Source organism: Larimichthys crocea, chromosome XXIV (genome assembly GCF_000972845.2).
Source record: "Larimichthys crocea isolate SSNF chromosome XXIV, L_crocea_2.0, whole genome shotgun sequence".
Classification (NCBI taxonomy): domain Eukaryota; kingdom Metazoa; phylum Chordata; class Actinopteri; family Sciaenidae; genus Larimichthys; species Larimichthys crocea.
In genome coordinates this window covers 4,408,835-4,425,000 of record NC_040034.1, presented here as the reverse complement: position 1 = coordinate 4,425,000, position 16,166 = coordinate 4,408,835, and the positions used below count along the sequence as shown (strand labels likewise).

General features: G+C 44.5%; 1 long non-coding RNA gene across 1 annotated transcript; it reads right to left on the bottom strand.

The window, feature by feature from the left end:
* Window positions 1-14,564: 14,564 nt before the first annotated feature.
* Window positions 14,565-15,931, bottom strand: LOC113744624 (uncharacterized). Its single transcript, XR_003461685.1, has 2 exons — window positions 15,776-15,931; window positions 14,565-15,315 (listed from the first exon to the last, which is right to left on the bottom strand). It is a non-coding gene; the product is annotated as an uncharacterized LOC113744624 (long non-coding RNA).
* Between the last annotated feature and the right edge of the window lie 235 nt (window positions 15,932-16,166).

Sequence of the window (16,166 nt, the reverse complement as noted above, 5' to 3'; positions counted from 1 at the left end):
CTATAAAGCCTTATCAAATATTAAAATAATTCGTCCCTAAAGCTATATATTTTTCCAGCTACGAAACTTAAATCCTTATTACAAAGCCAATCCAACCATTTTGAAAGCAGCATTTTTTTATGTTAATATTCTGGTCTTGAGATGGATTGAACTCAGTGGTTCAAACTCAGCCTGGACTACTTTAACCAGCAGAACCAGCCCAGCTGAAGGCGCCTCCTGTACCGCATTCAAGCACAGGCGGGCCGTAATCATGCCGGCTGGTTGGCAGAAGTCGTGGTCATCGTACATGGTTAATTAAAGCCGCTCAATCCCTGTGCCACCGGTTTCTTCTTTACACTGCGTCTACAGAAGCAGTCCAGGTACCTTCCGCCCAGCAGTGATGAGGAGAGGAGGAGGAGGAGGAGGGGAGGAGGAGGAGGAGGAGGAGGAGGAGCCTGTGATGTTTGCTCAGGGCTAGAAAAGAGGCTGCACTCATATTTGTACAGGGACACAAGACATGCAGGCTCTCTGGCCACCATATGAAGATGTGTTTTCACAGCGCGTACAGCAAATACAACTGTTCACTTTTTTTTTTTTTTTTTTTTTTTGCTCTTTCCCAACCATCGCCAGATTTCATGAAATGAGTTTTGTGCCAGTTGCCATGGTGACTGGTCAGTGCAGTGGGCAGAGGATTGGAGTCGGGGGGCGTCGGGAGCCGAGGTCACCTCTGAGTTCCTTATTACTGGAGCGGTGACTACTCGCATAATTACGTGAACGGCACGTTTGGAGAACAAAAGGAGAAGTGGAGGTGGAAAAAAAATGAGCAGAATTTTTCAAACGGTGAATAAATGAGCCGCAGTTTCGTCCACTTCAGCCCGACTCAAACTTAATGCGAGAAGTGCAGGTGTGTCCCTGCATGACCTGATCCGGTCCTGTCTGGATGAACACGGAAGACTGCATTCATAATCCAACTGTCAACAAGAGGTTTGCACAAAACAACATCTTGAAAGTTCAAGTTAGGGACTATATCGTCATAAAATTAGAGATAAAACCTCCATAAAACACGAAGTCCACATGACGTCTGCCGTCTCAAACAAAACCAGATTCTTCCAAATGTTTGATAGATGGACAAACATGCAGCAGCAGTGGCAGCGAGCGCAGCACACATGGTGCAAGTGAGACTTCACATCTGTAACAACAACAGCTTCTTATCTATTGACTGTAGGTTGTCATCTCTGAATCCTGACAGTGAGTTCTCTGCAGCTCTGGCCAGTGAAACTCGCAGAGGCTCTCAGCGTGGGATGATGGCTGATGTGAAAAGAGTTCTTGGTCCCCTGTGAAGACTTCCTGCTCTGGGCCAATCAACCAAGACAACTTATACACTGTTCCCAACAAGCCCAGAACTGATCTGACCCTGAATGCAACTCTGACCTCCCTCTGCACACTGTGGCCTAGTCACTTGTGACTTTCTTTGGATTTTGCTGCATGTGCATGACTGGACATTTCACGTGTCATTCATAACGTGCATGCCAGATTTGTGCATGTGCATATTAGTCATAGAATCGAGTCATATCGAGGAGGTATCTCAAACTCTTTCACATGTTTTCTTTGTGTAATAATGCTGAGTCACTCTAAGAAGAAAATCAAATCATTTGGTACAGAATGAAGAACAATAAAATATAATGTTAGAACTTGAAATGGATGGAACAGTCCTGTAAGTCTTCTTCTGTGTTTAGAGTTATGTAAATATAAATATGTGAATGTGTAATGTGTCTTTCCTGCCGTGTTTTATGTTGTTAAGGTGTGAAGTTCTGTTATGGACCTAGTAATCTGCCGTCATGACACCAACAGCATCTGTTAATAACTCCAATACATCCAGAACTCTGCTCCTCACCCCACCCCCGTCCTCCAGAACCTTCACCGGCTTCCAGCCCACAGCGGCTACCGTTTGAAATCCTTCCACCACCAGACCCCGTCCTACCTCACAGACCTGCTCCACAGGTCCACTCCTCTGACGCCAAACCTCCTGACTCCACCACGCACATGAACCTGGGGCAACAGAGCCTGCTCCGTAGCTGCCCCTCCAAACATGTGTGACCTCACTGACCGACCCACCTTCAGATCCCTGAGTTTACCCAGGCGTGCATCACAGCTGCCTCTATTCTGTCTGCTTGTTGTTGATTATATTTATTATGTCTCTTGAGTTCTGATGACTGTATGAGTGCGTCTGTGCTGGAAAAGAGACGTGCAGGAAACAAAACTCTCTGGAGTTCAGTGAAGTGTCAGACTCAGCAGGCAGAAGGTGGATGATGATTCACGAAGAGAAGAAGGCTGCCGTCTGCTCGCCCTCTGTGGTCTCTGCTGAGACCTCATCCATGTGACAGAGAGAAACCGTGGATATTTTAACCAGCAGGCAACATTTGAAAAGGTGCCCCGACTGCTGGTGACTCATTCAAACATACTGCTTTTACACGTCTGTTGGGTGGAATGATTCCCATGTGAACAGGGGTAATAATCCTCGACAGCTTTTATATAAATAAAGGTCCAGTTTGCTACCAGTGATTCAACTTGCAGCCAGTTCATGAAAGCTTCCATCTGAGATGTTAACACGCAGTGTCTGGGAGCTTTTTCCCTGGAAAAACCCCTTTGAGGCACTAAAGTCTCTGGTTTGGAATAAGACAAAAGAAACTTAGCATGAGAAGTGATAGCAACCAGAGTAACAGGGAAAGAAAACAGGAAAGGGCGAGAGCGTCAGACGTCACAGTACAACAGAAGCAGCAAGAATGGAGACGAGGTTTATCTGCATCCTGTCAATTAATCAGATAAGATGGAAATTATAACGACACTGTCGATTCCTTTTCAACACGTCGAGGGCAGATAGCTGTAAAAAAACAATCACGTTTTTTCTTCTGCTGCAGCCAATGAAATATCGTTGGCACACTGTTTGGTTCTCAGGCTCCATCCTCAGTGTTTGTCTCACTTTTAACAATAATTTCATGGTGCTATGTTTTTATAAGATAATATCTTCCATCACACATCACCACAAACATAGATCTTATTTATTTTACACTGTCTCTCCCAGAGTGAGATCAAGTGGAGTAAAGCACCCGTGTCCTGGAAAGTATTTGCAGGAATCCTTTCAGCAGCTCAAAGGTGAAAGCACAGACACAGAGGGAAAAACAACAAAACTGCAAAATCATTTTTCCCTCTAACCCTAAAAACCCAATATGATGAAAGTATAAGCCTGATAAAACATGTTAATTTATGTGGTTCTCTGAAGCATTAAATGATAAGAGGCTTTCTACGATGCTCACTGTATTTAAAACTATTTGCATCCGGATATCATAATATAATGATATATAAACATCAGTGACACTGACGTTTATTCTGATTTTTGCCTCAGCAATCAACACAAGCCTCTGCCAACAACAGAAATATTCAGCATCAGATTAACAAGTTTAAGGAGTATACATCATTCAATTAATGGAAATCTGCATCTGGTCTGATGTTCCTGATCCTGGTTTGAACCTCGGCCGGCTCCATTCTTCTTCTTTTTTATGATTTTTTTGGCCTTTTTAAGTCCATTTGACAGAGAGAGCTGAAGGTGACAGGAAATGTGGAATGACTTGCAGCAAAGGGCCAGAGTCGGATTCGACCTGGGCCGCTGCAGCAAAGACTGAACCTTTGCACATGGGGCGGACGCTCTACTGACCGGGTCCTTCCGTTTTGGAGTTTGCATGTCCTCCCCGTGTCTGCGTGAGTCCAAAGACACCTCAACAGGTTCATTGGTGACTCTGCATTGTCTGTAGGTGTCAGTGTGAGTGTGAATGCCTGTTTGTTTCTATGTGTCAGATGAACAGGCATTCTGTCCAGGGTGTACCCCGCTTCTCGCCCAATGCCAGCTGGGATCAGCCCCCCGCGAGCATGATGAGGATCAGCAGATATGAAAAATGGATGAATATTCCTCTCAGAACTGTCAATGATCTGTACTGTGCAGAAGATATGAAACTTCTTTCTTCTGGTATAAAACTTTGTTAGGACATAGAAAACCGTTCCCATGTTTCGCGCCGGCCTCTGCACAGATGAGGTAAGAGCATGGGATGGATGTTGGTTCAGTTGATCTACTGTAAATTCAGGACCACTTGTACAAATGACCTGATGATGGGCCGGCACAGAGCGCGATTGTTCAGCAGACCTGTTTTCTGACACAGCAGCTCTGTGTGAAAGCGTTTGACGGACAAGCCCTCAGACCTTTGTCTTTGGATCGTCAGCTGACTTGGCTGAGCGCTGCCGGACTGACGCGTCCTGATGTTGTTTACACAGGGCCTGGCCACGGATGATTGATTCCCCTTACTCCCCTGGCGAATCAGAGCCTTAATTGAGCATGGTTTGGTTACAGATCCCTTCTCTGGCCATGAAGGCTTGGCCAGTGCTTTGCCCCCCCCCCCATCGCGATGAATGGTTGCATTTGGGCCAGACATGCTGTGGGCGGGCCTTTGTTTCTCTGACTGATGGCTTTGGGTTGTTGAACAGCTTCCAGGAGATCGTACTGACTTGATCTGACAGTGTGTGTGACTGGCAAAGCCTGGTTGGATCCACTCCAACGCAGACAGCTGCAGAGAGCGGGGGGGCATCACTGACTCCCGCTTGTGTGACTCAGGCCCCAAAGCAGCAACTTCAGTTTCATCGCCCAAATTATTTCATGCTGCAGATGTGTCCCTGAGCAAGGCATCTCATGCCTAATCACTGGTGGTCGAGTTGCTTCACAGTGGCAGCTTGACCATCTTGATGTGGCAAAAAGCCAAACTGATTTACAGCCTGTGGATCCACCGTTTACCAACCGACACAGAACATGGAGAACACTGGCTGTCATACAGAGGCATAAAAAGGATTCCGTTCATTATTTATTTGACATTTGACACATTACGTTGATAAAATGTAACCATGGCAGCCACTATTTGCTGTTGCAAATTGTAGGATGCTGTAGAATTTAATTTTGGCAACGTGTGTGTTCAGTCAACGACACCTAACTGAAATATTCCTTCACTGAGTTGGGGAAGTGAGAATCAAGTCCAACATCAGTGTTGCCAACTTAGCAACTTTGTCACTAAGTTGCTTGGTCCTCCCAGTTGCAGTCGTGCAGGAGATGTTCCGCCCTTCAGTCCAGACTTTGAATGTGCGAAGCTGCCGCTGGCTGATCGCTGAACAAAGTTACTTTCGTAGTTCTAACATATTTGTGTTACGACTATACGAAGTTATTCCTCTCTCCTACAGCGTCCTTTACAAATACATGCTCGTTATGCAAACTAGGTGATGATGTCATCTGATGACTGTGAGGACAGCCGATACTACTTTCCTTAGGAGGATCTGGTCGCACTTAGTTAAATTTATTATATTATTTATTTTTTAAATATAATCCAAAAAATGCAGCAGTGACATTTCAAAGCTGAGTGTAACCAGCAGGACAAGATCCGTTCACGATTCCTGGGAGTGAATAAACTGATGAATGAAGAGTGAATTGTTGCCAAAAGAGCCAAGGGATAGTAAACGTTCTTTGATATGATAAAGGTAAAAGTCCATGATACGTTCCTCCGAGGAGGCTCACAGAGAGGCTGCTGCTGTTGTCGTTGTGGTTTTGAGCTGAGATAATTCTGGATGACCGAGCTGCCGCTGCACTTTTAATTAGCTTCTGTTTTTTTATTTGTTATTGCACAACAACAAAAGTCTGTTCAGAGTTTATCTGTGAGAACAAGCGCCGACCTTTAAAGCAGGTAACGAGAGAAGTGTGAGTTTCTTTCACTCTGTGATGAAGGTCATAACCAGGGCTCCTGCACACTTTCTGCTTCCAGTGGAGGCCAGCACACGCCAACGTTTTTTCTCTTCATCTTTCACACGGTTATCTGGTCTGCTGCTGAAATTTGGTTTCTGCTCTGACCACAAAAAAATCTGAATATGCAAACTATTTTAATTAAACGTGCTGCTGAAGGAAGCTTTACTGACATTTCCTGTGTATGTTGTCAAAGCCTGACTAAAGCATTCAAATCAAGATGATTCAAAGTGACTTTGGGATGCAGCAGCAGAGACGAGGATCTCCTCCGTCTCTTGAAGTAAGAGAGACCAAAAGCCGGCTTGGTCCTGCAGCAGGAACTCCTGAACTCCCCACATCCCAGGAACTGATTCTCTTTAATGCCTCTTTGCCTAGCAGGCGCTTTCCTGAGAGAAAATCCCGGACGGCAAACATTCTCAACACGTTTTCCATTTGGAAAGAAAAGCTCTCCGACCTCCGGACACTTCTGCCGCTACATGTTTGTGTCTTTGTGTCTCCTGGTGAGGAGGTGGAGGAGGACGGGGAGGCACTCCACCTCCTCCTCCTCTTCCTTTTGTCTTAGTTTTCTTTAGAAATGGAGACAACAGGAAGCAGAAACATCAAATAAAAGTTTAAATTTGAGTAAAAATACTGAAAAATACTCGATTACTATTTAAAAGTACGTAAGAACAGTTGAAGTACACGCAGAGGGACAGTGAAGGTGGAGCGATGTAAACAAAGTTTTCAGTCAAGCTGAGCAGCACTTAGTCAAAAGGAGGAGGAGGAGGAGGAGGAGGAGGCCTGTGATGTTTGCTCAGGGCTAGAAAAGAGGCTGCCACTCATATTTGTACAGAGGACAAAGACATGCAGGCTCTCTGGCACCATATGAAAGATGTGTTTTCACAGCGCGTACAGCAAATACAACTGTTCACTTTTTTTTTTTTTTTTTTGCTCTTTTCCAAAAGCCATCGCCAGATTTCATGAAAATGAGTTTTGTGCCAGTTGCCATAGTGACTGGTCAGCGCAGTGGGCAGAGGATTGGAGTCGGGGGGCGGGTGGGAGCAGAGGTCACCTCTGAGTTCCTTATTACTGGAGCGGTGACTTACTGCGCATAATTACAGTGAACGGCAGTTTGGAGAACAAAAGGTAGAAGTGGAGGTGGAAAAAAAAATGAGCAGAATTTTTCAAACGGTGAGAATAAATGAGCCGCAGTTTGTCCACTTCAGCCCGACTCAAACTTAATGCGAGAAGTGCAGAGTGTCCCTGCATGACCCGATCCGGTCTCTGTCTGGTATGAACACGGAAGACTGCATTCATAATCCAACTGTCAACAAGAGGTTTGCACAAACACATAACTTGAAAAGTTCAAGTTAGGGACTATATCGTCATAAAATTAGAGATAAAACCTCCATAAAACACGAAGTCCACATGACGTCTGCCGTCTCAAACAAAACCAGATTCTTCCCAAATGTTTGATCAGATGGGACAAACATGCAGCAGCAGTGGCAGCGAGCGCAGCACACATGGTGCAAAGTGAGACTTCACCATCTGTAACAACAACAGCTTCTTATCTATATGACTGTAGAGTTGTCATCTCTGAATCCTGACAGTGAGTTCTCTGCAGCTCTGGCCAGTGAAACTCAGCAGAGCAGCTCTCAGCGTGGGACGATGGCTGATGTGAAAAGAGTTCTTGGTCCCCTGTGAAGACTTCCTGCTCTGGGCCAATCAACCAAGACAACTTATAACACAGTGTTCCCAACAAGCCCAGGAACTGATCTGACCCTGAATGCAACTCTGACCTCCCTCTGTACACTGTGGCCTCAGTCACTTGTGACTTTCTTTGGATTTTGCTGCATGTGCATGACTGGACATTTCACATGTCATTCATAACGTGCATGCCAGATTTGTGCATGTGCATATTAGTCATAGAATCGAGGCATATCGAGGAGGTATCTCAAAACTCTGTCTGTTCTCCAGACATTCACTTTCACATGTTTTCTTTGTGTAATGATGCTGAGTCACTCTAAGAAGAAAAATCAAATCATTTGGTACAGAATAAAGAAGTGCAATAAAAATATAATGTTAGAACTTGAAATGGATGGAACAGTCCTGTAAGTCTTCTTCTGTGTTTCAGAGTTATGTAAATACATAAATATGTGAGTGTGTGTTATAGTGTCTTTCCTGCCGTGTTTTATGTTGTTAAGGTGATGAAGTTCTGTTATGGACCTAGTAATCATCCACGTCATGACACCAACAGCATCTGTTAAATAACTCCAATACATCCAGAACTCTGCTCCTGTCACACCACCCCCGTCCTCCAGAACCTTCACCGGCTTCCAGTCCCACAGCGGCTACAGTTTGAAATCCCTCCACCACCAGACCCCGTCCTACCTCACAGACCTGCTCCACAGTGTCCACTCCTCTGACGCAAACCTCCTGACTCAACCACGCACTGAACCTGGGGCAACAGAGCCTGCTCCATAGCTGCCCCCTCACTGACCGACCCACCTTCAGATCCCTGAGTTTACACAGGCGTGCATCATAGCTGCTCTATTCTGTCTGCTTGTTGTTGATTATATATTTATGTATGTCTCTATGAATCTGATGACTGTATGAGTGCGTCTGTGCTGGAAAAGAGACGTGCAGGAAACAAACTCTCTGGAGTTCAGTGAAGTGTCAGACTCAGCAGGCAGAAGGTGGATGATGATTCACAGAGAGAAGAAGCTGCCGTCTGCTCGCCCTCTGTGGTCTCTGCTGAGACCTCATCCATGTGACAGAGAGAAACCGTGGATATTTTAACCAGCAGGCAACATTTGAAAAGGTGCCCGACTGCTGGTGACTCATTCAAAACATACTGCTTTTACACGTCTGTTGGGTTGGAAATGATTCCCATGTGAACAGGAGTAATAATCCTCGACAGCTTTATATAAATAAAGGTCCAGTTTGCTACCAGTGATTCAACTTGCAGCCAGTTCATGAAAGCTATCCCATCTGAGATGTTAACACGCAGTGTCTGGGAGCTCTTTCCCTGGAAAAACCCCTTTGAGGCACTAAACGTCTCTGGTTTGGAATAAAGACAAAGAGAACTTAGCATGAGAAGTGATAGCAACCAAGAGTAACAAGGAAAGAAAACAGGAAAAGAGCGAGAGCGTCAGACGTCACAGTACAACAGAAGCAGCAAGAATGGAGACGAGGTTTATCTGCATCCTGTCAATTAATCAGATAAAGATGAGAAATTATAACGACACTGTCGATTCCTTTTCAACACGTCGAGGGCAGATAGCTGTGAAAAACAATACAACGTTTCTTTTCTTCTGCTGCAGCCAATGAAATATCCTGAGTCTGGCACACTGGTTTGGTTCTCAGGCTCCATCATCAGTGTTTGTCTCACTTTTAACAATAATTTTATGGTGCTATGTTTTTATAAAGATAATATCTTCCATCACACATCACCACAAACATAGATCTTATTTATCTGTTACGCTGTCTCTCCCAGAGTGAGATCAAGTGGAAGTAAAGCACCCGATGTTCCTGGAAAGTATTTGCAGATGAAATCATTTCAGCAGCTCAAAGGTGCAACTGCACAGACACAGAGGTAAAAACAACAATAACTGCAAAATCATTTTTTCCTCTAACCCTAAAAAACCCAATATGATGAAAGTATAAGCCTGATAAAACAATGTTAATTTATGTGGTTCTTACTGAAGCATTAAAATGATAAGAGGCTTTCTACAATGCTCACTGTATTTAAAACTATTATAGCATCAGGATATCATAATATAATGATATATAAGACTTCAGTGACACTGACGTTTATTCTGATTTTTGCCTCAGAGCATCAACACAAGCCTCTGCCAACAACAGAAATATTCAGCATCAGATTCCACAAGTTTAAGGAGATATACATCATTCAATTAAATGAAAATCTGCATCTGGTCTGATGTTCCTGATTCCTGGTTTTTAAGATATTTTTTTGGCCTTTTTAAGCTCTCCATTTGACAGAGAGAGCTGAAGAGTGAGAGGAAATGTGGGGACAGAGAGAGATGTGGAATGACATGCAGCAAAGGGCCACAGGTCGGATTCGAACCCTGTGCCGCTGCAGCAAAGACTGAACCTTTGCACATGGGGCGGACGCTCTACTGACCGGCTCCTTTCTGTTTGGAGTTTGCATGTCCTCCCCGTGTCCAAAGACACCTCAACAGGTTCATTGGTGAATATTCCTCTCAGAACTGTCAATGATCTGTATTGTGCAGAAGATATGAAACTTCTTTCTTCTGGTATAAAACTTTGTTGAGACTTTACTGGCCCACATAGAAACTGTTCCCATGTTTGCGCCGGCCTCTGCACAGATGAGGTAAGAGCATGGGATGGATGTTGGTTCAGTTGATCTACTGTAAATTCAGGACCACTTGTACAAATGACCTGATGATGGGCCGGCACAGAGCGCGACTGTTCAGCAGACCTGTTTTCTGACACGGCAGCTCTGTGTGAAAGCGTTTGACAGGACAACTCAGACCTTTGTCTTTGGATCGTCAGCTGACTTTGGCTGAGCGCTGCCGGACTGACGCGTCCTGATGTTGTTTACACAGCGCCTGGCCACGGATGATTGATTACCCCTTATCTCCCCTGGCGAATCAGAGCCTTAATTGAGCATGGTTTGGTTACAGATCCCTTTCTCTGGCCATGAAAGGCTTGGCCAGTGCTTTGCCCCCCCCCCCTTGCGATGAATGGTTGCATTCTGGGCCAGACCATGCTGTGGGCGGGCCTTTGTTTCTCTGACTGATGGCTTTGGGTTGTTGAACAGCTTCCAGGAGATCGTTACTGACTTGATCTGACAGTGCTGGTGACTGGCAAAGCCTGGTTGGATCCACTGCCAACGCAGACAGCTGCAGAGAGGGGGGGCATCGCTCAAGCGCACTGACTCCCGCTTGTGTGACTCAGGTCGCCCCAAAGCAGCAACTTCAGTTTCATTGCCCAAATTATTTCATGCTGCAGATGTGTCCCTGAGCAAGGCATCTCATGCCTGATCACTGGTGGTCAAGTTGCTTCACAGTGGCAGCTTGAACATCTTGATGTGGCTCAACAGGCAAAAAGCCAAACTGATTTACAGCCTGTTGGATCCACCGTTTACCAACCGACACAGAACATGGAGAACACTGGGCTGTCATACAGAGGCATAGAAAAGGATTCAGTTCATTATTTATTTGACATTTGACACATTACGTTGATAAAATGTAACCATGGCAGCCACATATTTGCTGTTGCAAATTGTAAGGATGCTGTAGAATTTAATTTTGGCAACGTGTGTGTTCAGTCAACGACACCTAACTGAAATATTCCTTCACTGAGTTGGGGAAGTGAGAATCAAGTCAACACCAGTGTTGCCAACTTAGCAACTTTGTCACTAAGTTGCTAGGTCCCTCCCAGTTGCAGTCAGTGCAGGAGATGTTCAGCCCTTCACGTCCAGACTGTGAATGTGTCAAGCTGCCGCCGGCTGATCGCTGAACAAAGTTACTTTTGTAGTTCTAAACATATTTAGTGTTACGACTATAACGATGTTATTTCTCTCTCTCCTACAGCGTCCTTTACAAATACATGCTCGTTATGCAAACTAGGTGATGATGTCATCTGATGACTGTTAGGACAGCCAGTACCTACTTTCCTTACGGAGGAGATCCCTGGTCGACACTTAGTTAAAATAAAATGAAACAATTGTTTTTTGTTTCACTGATTTTCACAGAGAAAATAACTGAATTTGTAAATTTATTCAAAGTATCTGATCAGCACGGTTTACAATAATCAAAACTCTACTGCAACAATCCGTATATATATATATATTTTAATAATAATCCAAAAAATGCAGCAGTGACATTTCAAAGCTTTTGAGATTGAGTCTGGCGAGCAGAGGAGTGTAAACCAGCAGGACAAGAATCCGTTCACAGATTCCTGGGAGTGAATAACTGAATAACTGAATGAATGAGGAGTGAATTGTTGCCAAAAGAGCAAAGGGAATAGTAAACGTTGAATGAATAAAGGATAAAAGTCCATGATACGTCTTCTTCATGCAGGGCAGTGAAGGCTCACAGAGAGGGCGTGCTGCTGTTGTCGTTGTGGTTTTGAGCTGAGATAATTCTGGATGACCGAGCTGCCGCTGCACTTTTTAATTAGCTTCTGTTTTTTATTTGTTATTGCACAACAACAAAAGTCTGTTCAGAGTTTATCTGTGAGAAACAAGCGCCGACCTTTCAAATCAGGGTCAACGAGAAGTGTGTGAGTTTCTTTCTGACTCTGTGATGAAGGTCATACCAGGGCTCCTGCACACTTTGTTTCCAGTGGAAGGCCAGCACCAGGTTTCTGCTCTGACTACAAAAAAATCTGAATATGCAAACTATTTCAATTAAACGTGCTGCTGAAGCTTTACTGACATTTCCTGTTGTCAAAGCCTGCACATGCTGACTAAAGCATTCAAATTAAGATGATTCAAAGTGACTTTGGGATGCAGCAGCAGAGACGAGGATCTCCTCTCGTCTCTTGAAGTAAAGAGAGACAAAAGCCGGCTTGGTCCTGCAGCAGTGAACTCGCCTGAACTCCCCACATCACAGGAACTGATTCTCTTTAATGCCTCTTTGCCTAGCAGGCGCTTTCCTGAGAGAAAATCCCCGGACGGCAAACATTCTCAACACGTTTTTCCATTTGTACAGCTGGATGTTTAATGAGGCGGTTCGGGTTAAGATTCAGGTTAAGTGCCGAATGTATTACAGCAGCGGGAGCTCTCTGGAGACCTGAACCAATGACCTTTCGCTCATTAGCTGCTTTCTCCTCCTGCTAATGGGTACAGTAGATGGGCTTGAGATGCTGCTGCAGCTTCATATCTCAGACTATGATACGTCTTGTTTTTCTCTCTCAGTATCTGTGGAACTCTGGGACAAACCTGAGGGAAGAAAACATTTGATTTGCCTTTTAATCAAACACCTGTTGTGAGTAAAGGAGAATAAAATCCAGCTCACGGCTCAGGAGGAGTCAGACAGAGTGGCAGAGCTCTCAGGTTCTGTTGCCGTTTGCTCTTTCATAAGCTTTTAGGTGGCTGTGACAGAAAGCAGACGCATGTCACAGAGCCAGCATCCCTGCTGCGGCACCATGGGAAAAAAACTAAACCTTTTGATATTTAAACCACGTCTATTTCACGGCAATGTCACTTTCACTGTCTCTCACCTGCAGAATGAGTCACAGTCACAGCACACCGTCTTTACACGTCTAAAAATAAGTCCTAAAGCCGAATCCTGCAATCACTGATTTTTTTGGCCACTTGGGGGCAGCAGAAATAAACATTTCTCTCATCACCTTTTCTAAATTTATATGTCTTCATGTACACATCCAGGTGTGAAACATTTGCAGGAACGCGATGTGGAAAACTTGCAACACAACTTGCAGCAGCCTGTGGTAAAATTGGATATTACAGGTCCGGTCCAATCTCTGGCTTAAAGGACGGATGGTTAGAAGTTCGAGGTACTGAGCAGTGAAGTCGCTGATTGCAACCCTGTGGTCTCACCCTCTCCGTCTTCTCCTTCAGCAGGGAGAGGCTCCAGCCCCACGTGACCGTGATGAGGATAAGCGTCACAGATAATGGATGTATAGACCTAAATGTCATTTTAACGCCATGCCAGAGCGGAGGAGAGAGATAACAATAACTGACGGCATCATTTCGATCATGATTGGCATTATTAAGTTTTTAAACTTTGTGTCAGAAAGGTTTTTATCTGTCCTGATCTGCTCCCTGCTCCAGACTGGAATCCACTTTGAAATTGGATGATCGGACAAAAAAAGGAAACGTTAATTTTGAAGTTCTTTGCTCAGGGAGTTTTGGTATACTGAACTGTATATACTGATTGTTTGTGATGACAAAAATCTAACTGCTGTATACAAACTGTCGACTGTCTGTGTTTTAATTTCAGACATGGCAACCGAACGTGGATCCTGAAGACCAGTGTAGGATCATCCTCGCCCCCTCCACCCCTCTCCACCTCCCTGTTTTTCCCACTGCTGCACCGAGCACCTGTCTCGCTAAAATCACAGCACACAGGACCTCCTCATCTCAGGATCGGTAATTCCCCGTGACCACGTACAGAACAGTTGTGCGTGTTAGTGTAAACATTACGTTTGGCCGGCGGCCACACCATCCGACCATCCAACAGCTGAGGCTGAACAGAAGCTGAGCTGAGGCCGATCCCAGAGGGGAGATCTCCTCAGAAAGAAGCTTCTATCTGAGCCTGATGGAGAATCAATCACGGCTCCTCTCTTGGATCAGACATGTGTTTGTATATTAGATTTTCTCATGCGCTGGGAAATCACTCATTTACTCATCGCATGTATCTGTTGACATTGTGATTATTTTGCAGCCTTTTCTTATTAATGCTGTTGTCAAGAACCAACTGTTGCTCCACTGTCAGAGTTCATGATCCACAGATGAGTTTAGTTCATTCATTTTAGTTTAACTATGATGAGGTTCTACACATCCTCTGAAAAATGTTTTCATGTCTTTTGTGGATCTATGGGAGATTTTCAATGTTTGAAAAATAATTCTAATAATGTAGATCTTCTTCTTTCTTTAGATTTTTTGGATGTGGAGTTTGAAAGATCAGGCAGGAGGGTCTAAACCCAGAGTTGGGAAATGTGGGATCAGATACAGCTGTTTAAATAAATACGATGTTTCAGTTGTTGGACTTTCACCTCTTGTTATCAAAATGTTATTTTATTCTTGATCTCGGAAACTGATTTAGAAAAATGTTGCAGGCCTTTCTGTGCTTGTCACACATTATTTATTTACTATAAACCGCAGAGAGCACACTTTCTTCTTGCAGCAGAAAACATTGTCGACTCTCGTGACTATATATCTCAGCAGATTTAGTAAACTGTGCCCATGTGCTACAACAGGCAGGTTTAAACAAAGCATCACAATTATTTACAGCTACCATCCAACCCAGAGCGGGAGAACGCACTGTTCTGTTCATCCTGTACACCCGCTTTGTCCAAGCCGCACAGGGAAAGAAATAAAAATTAAAAGCGTGTCCTCTTCCCACCCCCTGCACTGGACTGTGTAGATACTAGAGATTTAATAGGTGACATGGGGAATGGAGGGTACAGAGGGGGCAGGGAGTGGGGGGTGTCTGTGTGGCAGTGGTGGCCATACATCTCCTCCTCTGCGTCAGTCCAAACAAAGCTCTCTGGGTACAGAGCGCTGAGGACCGTCTCCAGGAATAGCCCGATTCTGGCATTGCTCAAGGCCTTATAAAGCCAGGTACAGAGTCCGGATGCCAGGGATTGAGCTGTCTCTGGGCTCGGACAGCAGAGGGGAGCTGAGATACTGCAGGGATTCTTTAGTCTTTACAGCCAAGCCATGCTTCTCTGCCTCTACCCTCCAACACTGACAGGAAGCTCTGTGATAGATCAGGACTCATCCGAGACTTCTTACAGCACAGTGCAGCTTCTCTGTGAGGAACCTTCATGATACAGGACGGATTATCAGCATGTTTCTATAGAGTGACAATACAAGTGATATTATGTTATATATGTTATGTGTAAATAAGGCTACAAAGTTTGAATGTAACGTCCACATGCATGTCAAACTTAAAATTTACTTTAGAGTTACAAAGAAAAAACAGTATGGACAAAAATTTCTACAATATAATAAGTTATTTTCCATAATTTGTGATTTTTTGTTGTGCAGACTTGTAACATTGGTCTTAAGACATTTTACAGACAGTAAACACTATAAAGTCTCAGAGTTTCTCATCATATAGCTCAGACAGAGGGTAGTAGTAGTAGAAGGGTTTGCAGCAGGCTACAGTAACTGTATTTATTTTTTCTGTACAGGGACCAAAGACCTCTTTAATCACTGCTAACAGTAACCTTTCCTCCCAGAGTAAACTTTGTTATCTTTGTGAGAACGTTCGCTCTCATTTCCTGACTTCAGTCCACAACAGCCCTCCTCACCTGAGCCGGAACACAAGGCTGGCTGACACAAGGTCAGAGAGACCTCGGCGGTATGAGGGTGAGAAAGCAGAGACGGTTTGTATGAGGTGACCTTTAATAACATGGAAAGAGGATTTTAGGAAACCCTGTATCTCCACCTCTAAATCACCTTCTGAAGGTCCAACATAGCAGTATGAGTGTGATGCAGCTGAGGCTGATTGGCTGATGAGGCGCAGGTGGTGAGGTGATCAGGCAGGTGAGAGGAAAACCAGGAGGAGGCCACGCCCAGCGACACATGCACACATAGGCGTACACGGATATTTTTAAAAACGGAGACATTTCCCTTCGTTTGTATCTTTTACACTCTGAAAATGAATCTCTCTAAAAACTCTGGCTAGAGTGGAGATTCTGG